Below are 14394 nucleotides of genomic sequence, written 5' to 3'. Positions count from 1 at the left end.
AGGGCTAAATGTAATAGACCCTCGGCAGTTTGTTATTTTATATTCAATCATTTCTAGCTTTCTGAAGAGCGGTGGTTCTCAAAGTGGGGGTAATTACCCCCGTGGAAGTAATGAAGCCGTTTCTGGGAGGTAACGAGGCACTTTCTAAAAGTTACAGTTCTTTGGAGTAAAATTCATAGATTTATAAACAATAATAATAATAAACAAATGTATAAATAAATCAATTAATTGATACATAATACAAAAGTAAACAGATTAATTTTGATCAAAATTGTGCAAGTTATACCCCAACATTTTTTGTCAAAGGAATAATGTCTGAAATCTCAATTCTTCATTTCTGAAGACTTGAGTAAAAGTAAATAGGTTCGTTTCTCACATATAAAATGCATTAGATTAGAAATGAAACATTCCAATATTTTTCTTTCCTTTATACTATAACTTCACATAACTGAAGAGGAATGGGGTAGGGGTAATGGTGATCTTTCACACCACTGCCCCGGGGCGTGGGTAACGATACCACAAAATTTGAGAACCAGGGTTACTAAACAGTTGATCTCTGGAGGCCATGGTGGATGCACGAGAGTCATTCTCCCGTGAAACCTTGCTTTCTCCGCAGACCAGCAGACTCTATCACCGACTGTACTAACAAGAAAGTAAACAAATATTGAACTATGGAACATCTAACTTAATGTTAAAATAATTGATAGAAAATAAGTGTTTTATAGCACTCTGATAGGTTCTGCTTTAACCCTTCAGTTTACCTCACGACCCTCTCAAGGCTCCTCCGACCTTTCCCCCGTGTTTCCTGTCCCACGTAATTTATAGTCCAATCGCCCTTAATCCATATCCTTACCTCTTCATCCTGCATATCATTACCCCTGCTATCTTTGCCTTATACAGCAACTTCGGCATCATCACAAAGACCCAAAGGAAATGTGATCTGGCTGCTCTTGATGAAACCGTGCAGTGTCATATCGGAGATGACCTCCACCAGTAGCCTTGATGTGGGTGTGCTGTTGGACAGCAGTTCATCATCACCAGAGTCCGTCCATTGGACATATCAGAGGCTGTGAGGATGTGGTGGAGTCCTCGTTGACGGTATCCTGGCGAGAGAAGAAAAAAGTATGTTAGGGCAGGCACAAGTGAAATTTCAATATGCACTAACCGTGAGGAACGCGGCAATCATTTCTAATATGGGTTTAACAATGTGTAACGACGCTCCGAACAGATAATGGTTTGAATGATTTAATATCAAATATGCCTGCAACCTTGTAAGTCAAGGTTTCAGTGGTTATTTATTTGTTATCTATACCGTGACGAATGGAAAGACAGAAGTACGTTATATTTAGCTGTTAAACTGCAAACCACATATTATAACGACTATTTCAACACAAAAGTAGAAGTTACATATTTCAGAATTTGTTACTTTCTTTTAAGCACAGCCGATTAGGAATGGTTGTCTAAATCAGAATTTGCTACTTTCTTTTAAGAACAGCCGATTAGGAATGGTTGCCTAAACTAGTTTACTGCAATGTTAATCAGTCACGAATTGAGAGAAGCTCTCTAAATTATTAGGACTTAGACATGATCTATTTAGATCAACTGTCCGCTAAGTTTAGGATGTACCGAAAAGAAAATAATAGAAAGAAAATGGTAGATTACTTTTAACAAAGTATGTTTAAAAGCACACACACACACACACACACACACACACACACACACACACACACATATATATATATATATATATATATATATATATATATATATATATATATATATATATATACAGTATATATATGCATACACACACACACACACACACATATATATATATATATATATATATATATATTACATTCAGATACATATGCATATATACATATTGTCACAGAGTGATCAAATACCTGGTTATTACACAACTATTAAATCCAAAAATTTACCTCACTTCAGCCAGATACCTAAAACCTCATAACAATAATATTATGACTGAACACTCTAAAGGTAACAGTGATCCCTTAAAACTTCCTTATCACTTGAAAAAATCAATCTAAGTTTATCAAGTTATGATGAGGTAATAACTATTAAGCAATAAGTATACTAGAGGGGAAAGGGCATCACTCTATCAAACAACTATGATTGTTTCCCTGGTTCTAATTCACTTCAAAAACACGAAGGAGAACAGAACATATTTATCACTTACTTTGTGCATACATAAATGACCATATTCACTGGTGGTCAAAATGAAACACTGTGCTTTTAAAACTTTAAATACAAAAATTTATTTCTAAGTTCACAAGTTATAAGTAGAGTCCACAATCTCAAAAAAATTTACTATTACTTAAAAACAATGTAAGATTTAATTCATTCTTAAACAAGATTAATTCACTAAACTTTATATTTATCAATAATTTATGATAGTTAAGCAAAATTCAAACTATTAAGGTTTACTCCAGATTTGAAAAAGAAATCTTAAAAAATGAAATCAACACAAGTTTTCAATGAAATCTTAAGAAATGAAATCAACACAAGTATTCAATGTTAAAGTATCATCACATAAAGTACTAACTAAATCAATGTTAAATCACAAACACAAAATCTTGGGTAACACTGTGAAATTATAAACACAAGAACACATAAAAGAAATGTAAAGAAAAGAACATGTAAAAATGTACAAAAAGTTTATTAACAATAATTTCACTAAGGCAAAATCTGTTTAAAGATTATATCCACCTTTTTAAAAAGATTACATCCACCTTTTTAACAGATCACATTCACCTTTTTAAAAGATCACATTCACCTTTTTAGAAAGATCACATTCACCTTTTTACCATGGTAAAAAAATAAGTATATACCACTTTACCTTATACAAGTCTCTGCACACCATTACACAACTCATTTTTCCTAAGTAAAAACACTTGTACCTCGGCCTGTTACATATATTTTCTCTTATATCAGATTCTACCACATGAGCATTAAATATTATTAACAGTTCACAAAACTTATATGTTTGGAAGAATGACCACAATTTTAAACTCTTCAATTTGAAGAGAGAGAGAGAGAGAGAGAGAGAGAGAGAGAGAGAGAGAGAGAGAGAGAGAGAGAGAGAGAGAGAGAGAGAGAGACCAACTTTTCTTTACCAAATCTCTATCTGAACTGGCTTTATTCCACCAAAAATCTCCCATGAGGTTAAACCTGGGTTGCTAGTTAGGCATTTGAAGAAAGTGGTCACCCTGGAAGAAACAGGAATAAACTGAATTTCTTCCCTGGGGAAAGAAAGCAAAAAATAGATTCTTCCCCTGAAGAGGGAAAAAAAAGCCAGGGAAATTATTCCCTGGCTCAGAGAATTACATAGGCCTGCCTCTTCTGAATGATTGACAACTTCCTGCCTTAACACTTGTGTAAACACACTGGCCTCTGAACTGGCCATGGATATCAAACCTGTCAACCCATCTTCCTTTAATTGATAACATAAGTGGCTTCTAGGATCTCTCTTGCATACCCACATCCTGTCCACCTGAACAAACAAGCCTACAGGAAGACACATCTTATCTTATCGGACAACCAGCCAGCCCTTGTAAAATCTGACATTTAGCATCTCCCATAAACATTATTTTCAGCTATTACAGTCAATATATGACAAACACAAAAGAAAACATATACAAGCATTGTGCAAAAACACACATACTACAAAACCACCTCGTTATATTTCACAACACATGGGGAATATAGAAAATAGCATATCAAAAATACAGAAAACATATTACCTTTATAGAATCCACACATATCATAAGACATATCTATATCTTCCTCCCCCCAGAAGATTAATTATCCCGGGTTTAAATCCAACGATTTGGAATGGGATAAATAATCGACAGTTACATTGCTCTCTCCAAAAGTGTTCTCTCTCTCTACACAATAAGGTTATACAATCAATCAGAGGAGCTGCTATGGCTGAAAAACTTGAACAGAATCGACTACAAACTGTAGGCACGTCCACAAATCTTTGTAACTTTTTCACTACTTTAGCAACAATCTTGGCTTGCCCAATATTATCACGTAATTGATCAATAAGAGGTAGGGGATAATTGTCAGCCACACTAATGGAATTCAGCTTCCTATAATCAGTACACATCCTAAATGAGCCATCTGGTTTCTTCCCTAACACAAGGAGAACTGTAATGACTTTTGAACTGGGTTCTGCTAATCCATGCTGCAATAAATATTCAACTTCTTTTTTCAAAACATCTCAGTGAAAAGGTGATACATGGTAAGCTCTTTGTTTAAAAGGCTTTCCATCTTCTCTGATCTTTGTCTCATGCTTTGTCAAGTCGGTACACCTTGGTACATCTGCAAAAATCTCAAGGAAACTTTGAATCATTTCACTTAATTCCTTGTTTTGTTCAACACTCAGATGTTTTAGTTTGTTCTCCAAATTTTCCAACATTGAAGAATTGTTCATCTTGGTTTCAGCTCCTAATTTGTAGTCATCATTGTCCTTTGTAGATGAAGTTGTTTGGGTTATAGACACTGTTTCACTTCTAGTCTCTGAGAAGTAAGGTTTCAAAAGATTCACATGTATCTTCGTCTGTCATTTCCTTCTCCCTGGTGTTTCAATCACATAAGTTCGATCACTTAACTTCTTTATTATCCTATAAGGACCTTGAAACTTATTTGTAAGGGGAAATCTTTTCACTGGTAAGAACACTAGAACTTGCTGTCCAACACTAAAATTTCTTAGCTTAGTCTTAGCACCATATTTCCTTTTCATTTTCTTTTGACTTATTTTCAAATTTTCTAAAGAGAATTTTCTAAATTCTCTTAACCTTTTCCTCAAATTCTTGGACTTCCTCTTGATTTTCTTCCCAATTCTCTGCAAGAATCTTCAATGGACCTCTCACGTCTCGACCAAAAATCATTTCATTCGGTGAACATCCCATACTTTCTTGATAAGCATTCCTAACCTCAAATAACATTAAAGGTAAACCAGCATCCCATTCTCTTCCTGATTCATTACAGTACTTTGTTAACATACTTTTCAAAGTCTGGTGGAACCTTTCCAATGCTCCTTGAGTCTCTGGATGGTAAGCGGTTGATAATTGTTGTTTCACTCCTAAAGAGTTCATCAAATCCTGGAATAATTTTGAAGTAAAGTTCGTTCCTTTATATCGCTTTGTAAAATTTCTGGTATTCCAAACTTGGAGAAAAATTCAACCAACTTCTCAGCAATTATCTTTGCACTTATACTTCTTACAGGAATCGCCTCAGGATACCTTGTTCCTGGACACATTAATGTCAACAGATATTCATGCCCTTTCTTCGTTTTCAGAAGCAGTCCAACCACATCTACTATCACCTTGCTAAAGGGTTCTCCTCTAGCTTCTATGGGTTGTAGGGGGGCTTTCTGAATAGTTTCATTCGGTTTTCCAGCTATCCGGCATGTATGACACTCTCTGCAAAATCTGCTAACATTCTTGTGAAGTCCAGCCCAGAAAAAATATTTCATAATCTTCTCAACTATCTTCCTGATTCCCATATGTCCAGACTCGTGTGCTACTGCTACTACTTGTTTTCTCAACGGATATGGAATAAAAATTTGATGATATTCCCCCCACTCAGCATTTCCTGGAATATCTGTAGGTCGATGCTTCCTCATTAGCAATCCTTCTTTTAGGTAATAACAGGTATGAGTTTGTTGCATCTCTTCTTGATCAACAACTCTGAAAAATAAATCATTCAACGTTGTACCCCTCTTCTGCAGTTCTATTAGTTTCTCTCTAGTCACTTGACCAACTTCAAGGGTTGAACTCTCAATATCCACCAACTCTGCTACTGTAGTTTCACTACTATCTTCAGGAACACTCTGACTACGTTGAGACTCTTCAATAACAACAGGATCCTCTTCTTCTTGAATACTTTCTTCTTTATTAGCACTAGGGAAATTTTCATTTTCCTGGAACAGCTCTTCTAAGCTCAAAGATCCTTCTGATACCAGTAAATCCTCAATTACTTCACTTTCATAAGTATTTCTCTTCATACTCCTGGTAGTTACGCAACTTGGAAACAGGTGGGGATTTTTCTTCTCTATCTCTACTGAAGGACTAATCCTCAATGGTTTGTCTGTCACTAAAGGACAAGGAACGAAGGGTATACCACCAACTTCATTACCCAATAAAACATGCACACCTTCAACAGCTAGTGAGTCCTTTACAGCAAAATCAATACTTCCTGTCACCAGTTGACAGGACAAATGCAAGCGGCATATAGGAGTTACTTCCTTTCCTCCAATACCCTTCAAAATAATTGAATCTCTGGTGAGATTCTTCTCCAACTGTGGGTGAGCACCACAAACTACCACACTATGGTTACTTCCTGTATCATGTAATATCTTGACTGGTACCTGCACACTCGAGGAGGGAGTTGTCAGCAAACCTTCATAAATATATGGCTTAAAAGCCTCCACACTGTTCAGCTACTCACTGCTTGAAGTTGCATTTCCACTGGTTGCTAAACACTTTGCTTGTATAGTCTCATTGTTTCCCACACTATTCCTCATAGTTGGTTTTGCCTGGTTACCCTTTACCATTTGTCCAACTGGTTTGGTCTGCTGTTGTTTCTTATAACAATTTCGACTACAGTATAGTGTCCTACTCTTCCACACTTGTAGCAAGCAACATTAGTCTTCTGCATCTGCCTTGAGATACTGGAAGGTGAGGGTTTACCATTCAACTGCTGAGGGGTATATTCTGGCTTTGTATTGGTATAGCTACTAGAAGGATTCCTCACATCAATGTTCTTGAAATTCGACTGAGACCTATAGCCTGTGAGTTGTTGGTTCTGCTACTTGACATTATAATTCTTTCTGCTACTGATGATATTATAATCCTCACTCAGTGTAACAGCTTTGTCAAGTTTCTTAACCTCTCTGTCTCTTAAATAAGCTCTTATGTGTTCAGGAATTCCTCTCAGATATTGCTCTAAGACTACTAACTCCTCAAGTTCGTCCATAGACCTAACCTTAGCAGCCTCCAACCATCGTCTGAAACATCTTACTTTATAGGCATAATCCAAGAAAGTCATCTTGTCATCCTTCTTCAAAGATCTAAATTTTTCATTGTAATATTCAGGGGTCATCTGGTAAACTTGTAACACATTGTGTTTCAGGACACTGTACTCTTTACACTGGTCAGCTGATAAGACTAAATAGGCACTTCTTCCTTTACCAATGAGAACACTCTGTAACAAAACTGACCATTTATCCTCTGGCCATGCCATACCTGTAGCCACTTTTTCAAAGTGTTCAAAAACTCATCTGGAGCTTCTTCTTTGGAGTTAACTGCTGTACTCTTACTACATCAATCACAGGTGGGTCTGCATTACCTTGGATATAGTTATATAGGTTTACAGGTAATGTGGATCGAGCTCTGATTAACTCCAATTCCCTTTCATGTTTTTCTCTATCAGCCTGCATCTGCAGCCTAAGTAACTTTTCTTCTGATTCTAGCACCTTCAGTCTACACAAATTTTCTTCTGTTTCTAAATGTCTAAGCTCTGCCTCTGCATCATTGTTCTCATTGTCTTGCCCTTGCTTATATGTAAATTCCATCTCAGCTGCATTCAACAATTCATATGCCTCATTTAACTCTCTACCTACTTTACCAGATTTTATCAATGCTTGAATTGCAATACATTTGATTTGTGACTCAATCATACCACTGGTTACATTATCCCAACATGCCACTGCCTTAGTCAGGTGAGATTCAGATAACTTTCTGATGGATAGAGCACTTAAAAATTCCTGAACTTCAAACAGACCCATTTCCTCTAATTTACTCAGCTAAATATTGTACAGTGCAATTCAAAACAACTATGTGGTCACTCTCCTATCAAAATATGACCCTAACACCACCATGTATAAACCATAAATCAGAGTGATATTCTGTTTTGTTCTCCAGGGTCTGGGCACTAAATATATTGTCACGAAGTGATCAAGTGCCTGGTTATTACACAACTATTAAATCCAAAAATTTACCTCACTTCAGCCAGATACCTAAAATCTCATAATAATAATATTACGACTGAACACTCTAAAGGTAACACTGATCCCTTAAAATTTGCTTATCGCTTGAAAAAATCAATCTAAGTTTATCAAGTTATGAGTAAGGTAATAACTATTAAGCAATAAGTATACTAGAGGGGAAAGGGCATCACTCCATCAAACAACTATGATTGTTTCCCTGGTCCTAATTCACTTCAAAAACACGAAGGAGAACAGAACATACTGTATTTATCACTTACTTTGTGCATACATAAATAACCATATTCACTGGTGGTCAAAATGAAACACTGCTTTTAAAACTTTAAATACAAAAATTTATTTCTAAGTTCACAAGTTATAAGTAGAGTCCACAATCTCAAAAAAATTTACTATCACTTGAAAACAACGTAAGATTCAATTAATTCTTAAACAAGATTAATTCACAAAACTTTATATTTATCAATAATTTGCATTAATTAAGCAAAATTCAGACTATTAAAATTTACTCCAAATTTGAAAAAGAAATCTTAAAAAATGAAATCAACACAAGTTTTCAATGAAATCTTAAGAAATGAAATCAACACAAGTATTCATTGTTAAAGTATCAACACATATAAAGTGCTAACAAAATCAATGTCAAATCACAAACACAAAATCTTGGGTAACACTGTGAAATTATAAACACAAGAACACATAAAAGAAACGTAAAGAAAAGAACATGTAAAAATGCACAAAAAGTTTATCAACAACAAAATCACTAAGGCAAAATTTGTTTAAAGATTATAATCTACCTTTTTAAAAAGATTGCATCCACCTTTTTAAAATATCACATTCACCTTTTTAAAAGATTACATTCACCTTTTTAGAAAGATCACATTCACCTTTTTACCATGGTAAAAAAATAAGTAAATACCACTTTACCTTATACAAGTCTCTGCACACCATTGCACAACTTTTTCCTTAGTAAAAACACTTGTACATCGGGCCTGTTACAATATATTCTCTCTTATATCAGATTCTACCAAGGGAGCATCAAATATTATTAACAGTTCATAAAACATATTTGTTTGGGAGAGTGACCACAATTTTACACTCTTCTATTTGAAGAGGGGATGAGAGAGAGAGAGAGAGAGAGAGAGAGAGAGAGAGAGAGAGAGAGAGAGAGAGAGAGAGAGAGAGACCACCCTTTCTTTACCAAATCTCTATCTGAACTGACTTTATTCCACCAAAAATCTCCTATGAGGTTAAACCTGGGTTGCTAGTTAGTCATTTGAAGAAAGTGGTCACCCTGGAAGAAACAGGAATAAACTGAGTTTCTTCCCTGGGGAAAGAAAGAAGAAATATTCTTCCCCTGAAGAGGGAAAAAAGACAGGGAAATTATTCCCTGGCTCAGAGAATTACATAGGCCTGCCTCTTATCTGAACAATTGACAGCTTCCTGCCTTAACACTTGTGTAAACACACAGGCCTCTGAACTGGCAATGGACATCAAACCTGTCAACCCATCTCCTTTTTAACTGATAACATAAGTGGCTTCTAGGATCTCTCTTGCGTACCCACATCCTGTCCACCTGAACAAACAAGCCTACAGGAAGACACATCTTATCTTATCAGACAACCAGCCAACCCTTGAAAAATCTGACATTTAGCATCTCCCATAAACATTATTCCCAGCTATTACAGTCAATATATGACAAACACAAAAGAAAACATATACAAGCATTGCGCAAAAACACACATACTACAAAACCACCTTGTTATATTTCACAACACATGAGAAATATAGAAAATAGCATATCAAAAATACAGAAAACATATTACTTTTATAGAATACACACATATTGTAATACATATCATTATAATATATAAATATATATATATAAACACACATACATATATATATATATATATATATATATATATATATATATATATATATATATATGTGTGTGTGTGTGTGTGTGTGTGTGTGTGTGTGTGTGTGTTTTGTGTACATAAAAAAAAGTCCAGTATATGGCTACGAAAAAATAAAACAAAAGAGTGCAAGATTTTTCGCCTTTAAGACATTCAAAGCAAATGACATCCACAGAATAAAAAGACAGTGAAAAAGAGTGGGGTCTACAAAAGGGCCATTAAGATTAAAGGAGCATAAAGCCATTTTAAAGCACATTAAAGTTATTATGTTTGAGGCTGATCTTCAGGTAAGGAACACCTGTATTGGGTGAGGACATTAACAAGCATCACTGATGATCTTTAGTTTTTCTTTTGAAATTCCTTCGGACATTTTGCTGAGAATGCTGTCAAGAGTATACACATCAGAACTTACTGAACATCATTTCATTTGTTAGCTCTCTTAATGCAGATTCAAAGTGTTTTCTGGAGGTATTGTTGCATCTTGTTATTATACAACTGCAGGATCAATCAGTTCTAAGTGATTTTTCATGTAGGTGTACAAAAGAGAGCTCCTTTCTTTTAGCCAGTTTCGCCTGAAAATTTGTGAACGAAATTTACACTAGGATGATTCATTTTTCTATTTCTTGCGTGGATTGAATAGACGGGATTTTTTCATTCAGTTTTTCTAGAGGCTATTTGTTTCTACTGACTTAGGTACAAAAGCCAAAACATTTTCTACATACGGAAACCAAGTTACAGGCATTTGGATAATCCTAGGAATTAAATGTTTTTCAAAACTCTCTCAATAGATTTGAGAGTACTAGTAACATAAGTTTACCCAATTTTCCTTTACAAATGAACTGACAACCACAAATACGCAATCAAATTAATTCTAAAATGTAACTTACTGTAAGTGGTGAATCCCTTTAGATTAATTCCTTTTTGAGATAAACTAATACCGATTTAATCGGCAAAACTTACTCATCAGGAGACAAGATTACACTGAAAAATCATTTACATGTCAAGAACACCAACCAGCAATTAGTGAGCATCAGATTACTAAATAATGAATAATGAACTATTATCAGTTAGCACATACTCACACAGACACAGACATATGCACACACACACACACACACACACACACACACACACACACACATATATATATATATATATATATATATATATATATATATATATATATATATATATATATATATATATATATATATATATATATATATAAGTAGGCCAGGTAAGAACTTATAATATATATATATATATAGAAATCATCAACACACAATCACGTGTGGAACAGAAATAAATTTCTGACTCACGTCGGGATCGAACCCAGGTCTCTCAGGTGGAAAGCAAGGGCGTTACCCACTGGGCCATACAAGTCTAAAAGAAGTCGGAACCTGAGAGCAACTGCAATTAAGGAATTACCTGGGCAAGCTAACTGCTTGCATACCAGCGAGTTTTCCCCAACTTCCCGACTCAGCAATGACCCAATGGACAACATTTCATTCGAATTATCCCTTCTGAGTGAATAAGATAGAAATCATCAACACACAATCACGTGTGGAACAGAAATAAATTTCTGACTCACGTCGGGATCGAACCCAGGTCTCTCAGGTGGAAAGCAGGGCGTTACCCACTGGGCCATACAAGTCTAAAAGAAGTCGGAAACTGAGAGCAACTGCACCCAAGGAATTACCTGGGCAAGCTAATTGCTTGCATACCAGCGAGTTTTCCCAACTTCCCGACTCAGCAATGACCCAATGGACAACATTTCATTCGAATTATCCCTTCTGAGTGAATAAGATAGAAATCATCAACACACAATCACGTGTGGAACAGAAATTCGAATTATCCCTTCTGAGTGAATAAGATAGAAATCATCAACACACAATCACGTGTGGAACAGAAATAATTATCCCTTCTGAGTGAATAAGATAGAAATCATCAACACACAATCACGTGTGGAACAGAAATAAATTTCTATCTTATTCACTCAGAAGGGATAATTCGAATGAAATGTTGTCCATTGGGTCATTGCTGAGTCGGGAAGTTGGGGAAAACTCGCTGGTATGCAAGCAGTTAGCTTGCCCAGGTAATTCCTTGGGTGCAGTTGCTCTCAGGTTCCGACTTCTTAGACTTGTATGGCCCAGTGGGTAACGCCCTTGCTTTCCACCTGAGAGACCTGGGTTCGATGACGTGAGTCAGAAATTTATTTCTGTTCCACACATGATTGTGTGTTGATGATTTCTATAGGGATAATTCGAATGAAATGTTGTCCATTGGGTCATTGCTGAGTCGGGAAGTTGGGAAAACTGCTGGTATGCAAGCAGTTAGCTTGCCCAGGTAAGAGTTGCTCTCAGGTTCAACTTTTTAGACTTGTATGGCCCAGTGGTAACGCCCTTGCTTTCCACCTGAGAGACCTGTCTGATCCTGACGTGAGTCAGAAATTTATATATATATATATATATATATATATATATATATATATATATATATATATATATATATATATATATATATATATATATATATATTATAAGTTCTTACCTGGCCTATTTACTGTGTTCCTTGTTCAGGGGTCCAACTGGGTCTAGTTTGTGAACAGGGGCTTACTAATAAACCTTGAAATTCTGACTGCAATTGCTAGGCCAGGCAGGAACCTTAATAGGAAAAAGCAGTTGGGCTGAGGGCTGTACTTCAACAAGAGACTGTTGCAAATAAACACTTAGGTTTACTTTAAATGGAATATATTTACACTTAAACACGTCAATCAGAAGACTGGGGAATGATAGGCAGATGCAACAGGGGCTGCCACGTGGTTAGTTATGCTATCACTGTTAGAAAATTGAATAGTATACGAAAAATCCTCTCGAAAGGGATACTGTAGAGTTAATTGCAGTGGCCTTTTCACTGCAAGAAGCACAAGACAAGTCGATACTTCCACAGCCGATGTACCGTCTGCAATTTGTTAATGCCAGCAGTTAAACAAGGATAATTACAATGATCTCGGGCAAATCGAGGTTAAAAAGAGGGGGCCAAGATAACTCGATTCTGGTACGATATACTTGCATTAAAATTCACACTGAGCTAAGTGAGTCAGGTCTTTGTGATAACTCGCACTTCAGAAAAGAAAATGAGAGTGCAGTGGAAGATTTAAGATACGTGACTTGAAAAAACCTCCAGTCAGGACGTTACCTCATAACAGAGCGTTGTAGCGGCCTCGTCGAATTTCTCCAGTTCTGGAGGGATGAGTTTAATGGAAAAATGCACAGGTAATGCGACTGGGTGGTCGAAAAGGTGACCACATGAAGGGGTCAGCTCAACAAGGAGCATGCAAGGGGTAGTGTGTCTGTCTGCTCCCTCCAGAGGTCACTGGGATTGCAAGATGGCAGTTCAGTCACCTCATTTTCTATGTTGGGATCTTACCCAAATCCTGGTGATTTCTGGCAACCCATGTTCACCAGTTTTTATGGGGAACTCAACCTGTCTGGCGGATTTTCGGCCGGCTTTGTCTCCATTCGCCTTTTATCTGAAAAGAGGTAATTCAAGCAGTCACCAGGTCTTTAAGAGAGATAAACAGATGCACCAAAAAGGGAAGCATGGAGAGAAATTTACATAGGGCTGAGTTTCTCACGCCCTCCTCAGTTAGGTATCAGTACGAAATTACGTTATTTTGGGTTGCAAGGCAGTTTGGAGGTTTGGGTTTGCTTCGGAAATGGTTTCCCACTTAACAGCTCCCCCACAAAGTTTACAATTGCACCTTGAATTGAGTGGAAATGTCAACAACTAAGTGAACTCACCTGAACAAACTGATAACTCTCTACTTCCCTGTTGTGGTTAACATTACATTTCAAAAAATTAATTGATTCAGCAAGAAAATCAGAAGCAAAGTACATATCACTGGTTTTGAAATTTCTTATTAAGTTAAAGCAGCACTATAGCAAATTCAAAATTAAAAAGGTCTATGAATTAATATTTCAAGAATCTAGGTAACACCACGGAGAACAATAATAGGATTATTTACAGCATTAAAACTTCAGGTTAGACATGAACTTAATTAATAAGGTTACTTTACAGTCCAAAGTCATGCCGTCGGGGTGCCTTGAGGAGGCATTACAAGGAAGTATTCATGGGCTTAGGTTAAGTGATGCCACGATACTTGTATGCATCGGCACGGTACCAGATGTGGCACTAAGAACATGGGTGCCTTGCAACACAAAGCTAAGTACAATGAAGGACAATCAAGAATGTAAAGTACATGGGTTTTGTGAGTCACAAGTAAAATAAATGACGATGGCAATGGCACTGTGGCAGGGGTGGCGCTTTTGCAAGTAGGCCGAATGGCTCTGTTATATTCAATTTAAAAGTCACTATGCTGTTGTAGGCACTAAATAGGAAGTCAAAGGACTTACAGTATATAAAAAAAATCTGGTGATTGCA

At 36.3% G+C, this 14394-nt stretch overlaps 1 protein-coding gene across 1 annotated transcript in view; it reads left to right on the top strand.

Moving 5' to 3' along the window:
* Window positions 1-14394, top strand: part of LOC136826867 (alpha-1-inhibitor 3-like) — a 132583-nt gene that overhangs the window by 52451 nt on the left and 65738 nt on the right. The gene's annotated exons all lie outside the window — the stretch shown is intronic.

Source organism: Macrobrachium rosenbergii, chromosome 41 (assembly GCF_040412425.1).
Source record: "Macrobrachium rosenbergii isolate ZJJX-2024 chromosome 41, ASM4041242v1, whole genome shotgun sequence".
Lineage (NCBI taxonomy): Eukaryota > Metazoa > Arthropoda > Malacostraca > Decapoda > Palaemonidae > Macrobrachium > Macrobrachium rosenbergii.
Note: the sequence above shows the minus strand (reverse complement) of the source record. Positions and strands in the feature narration are given on the sequence as shown.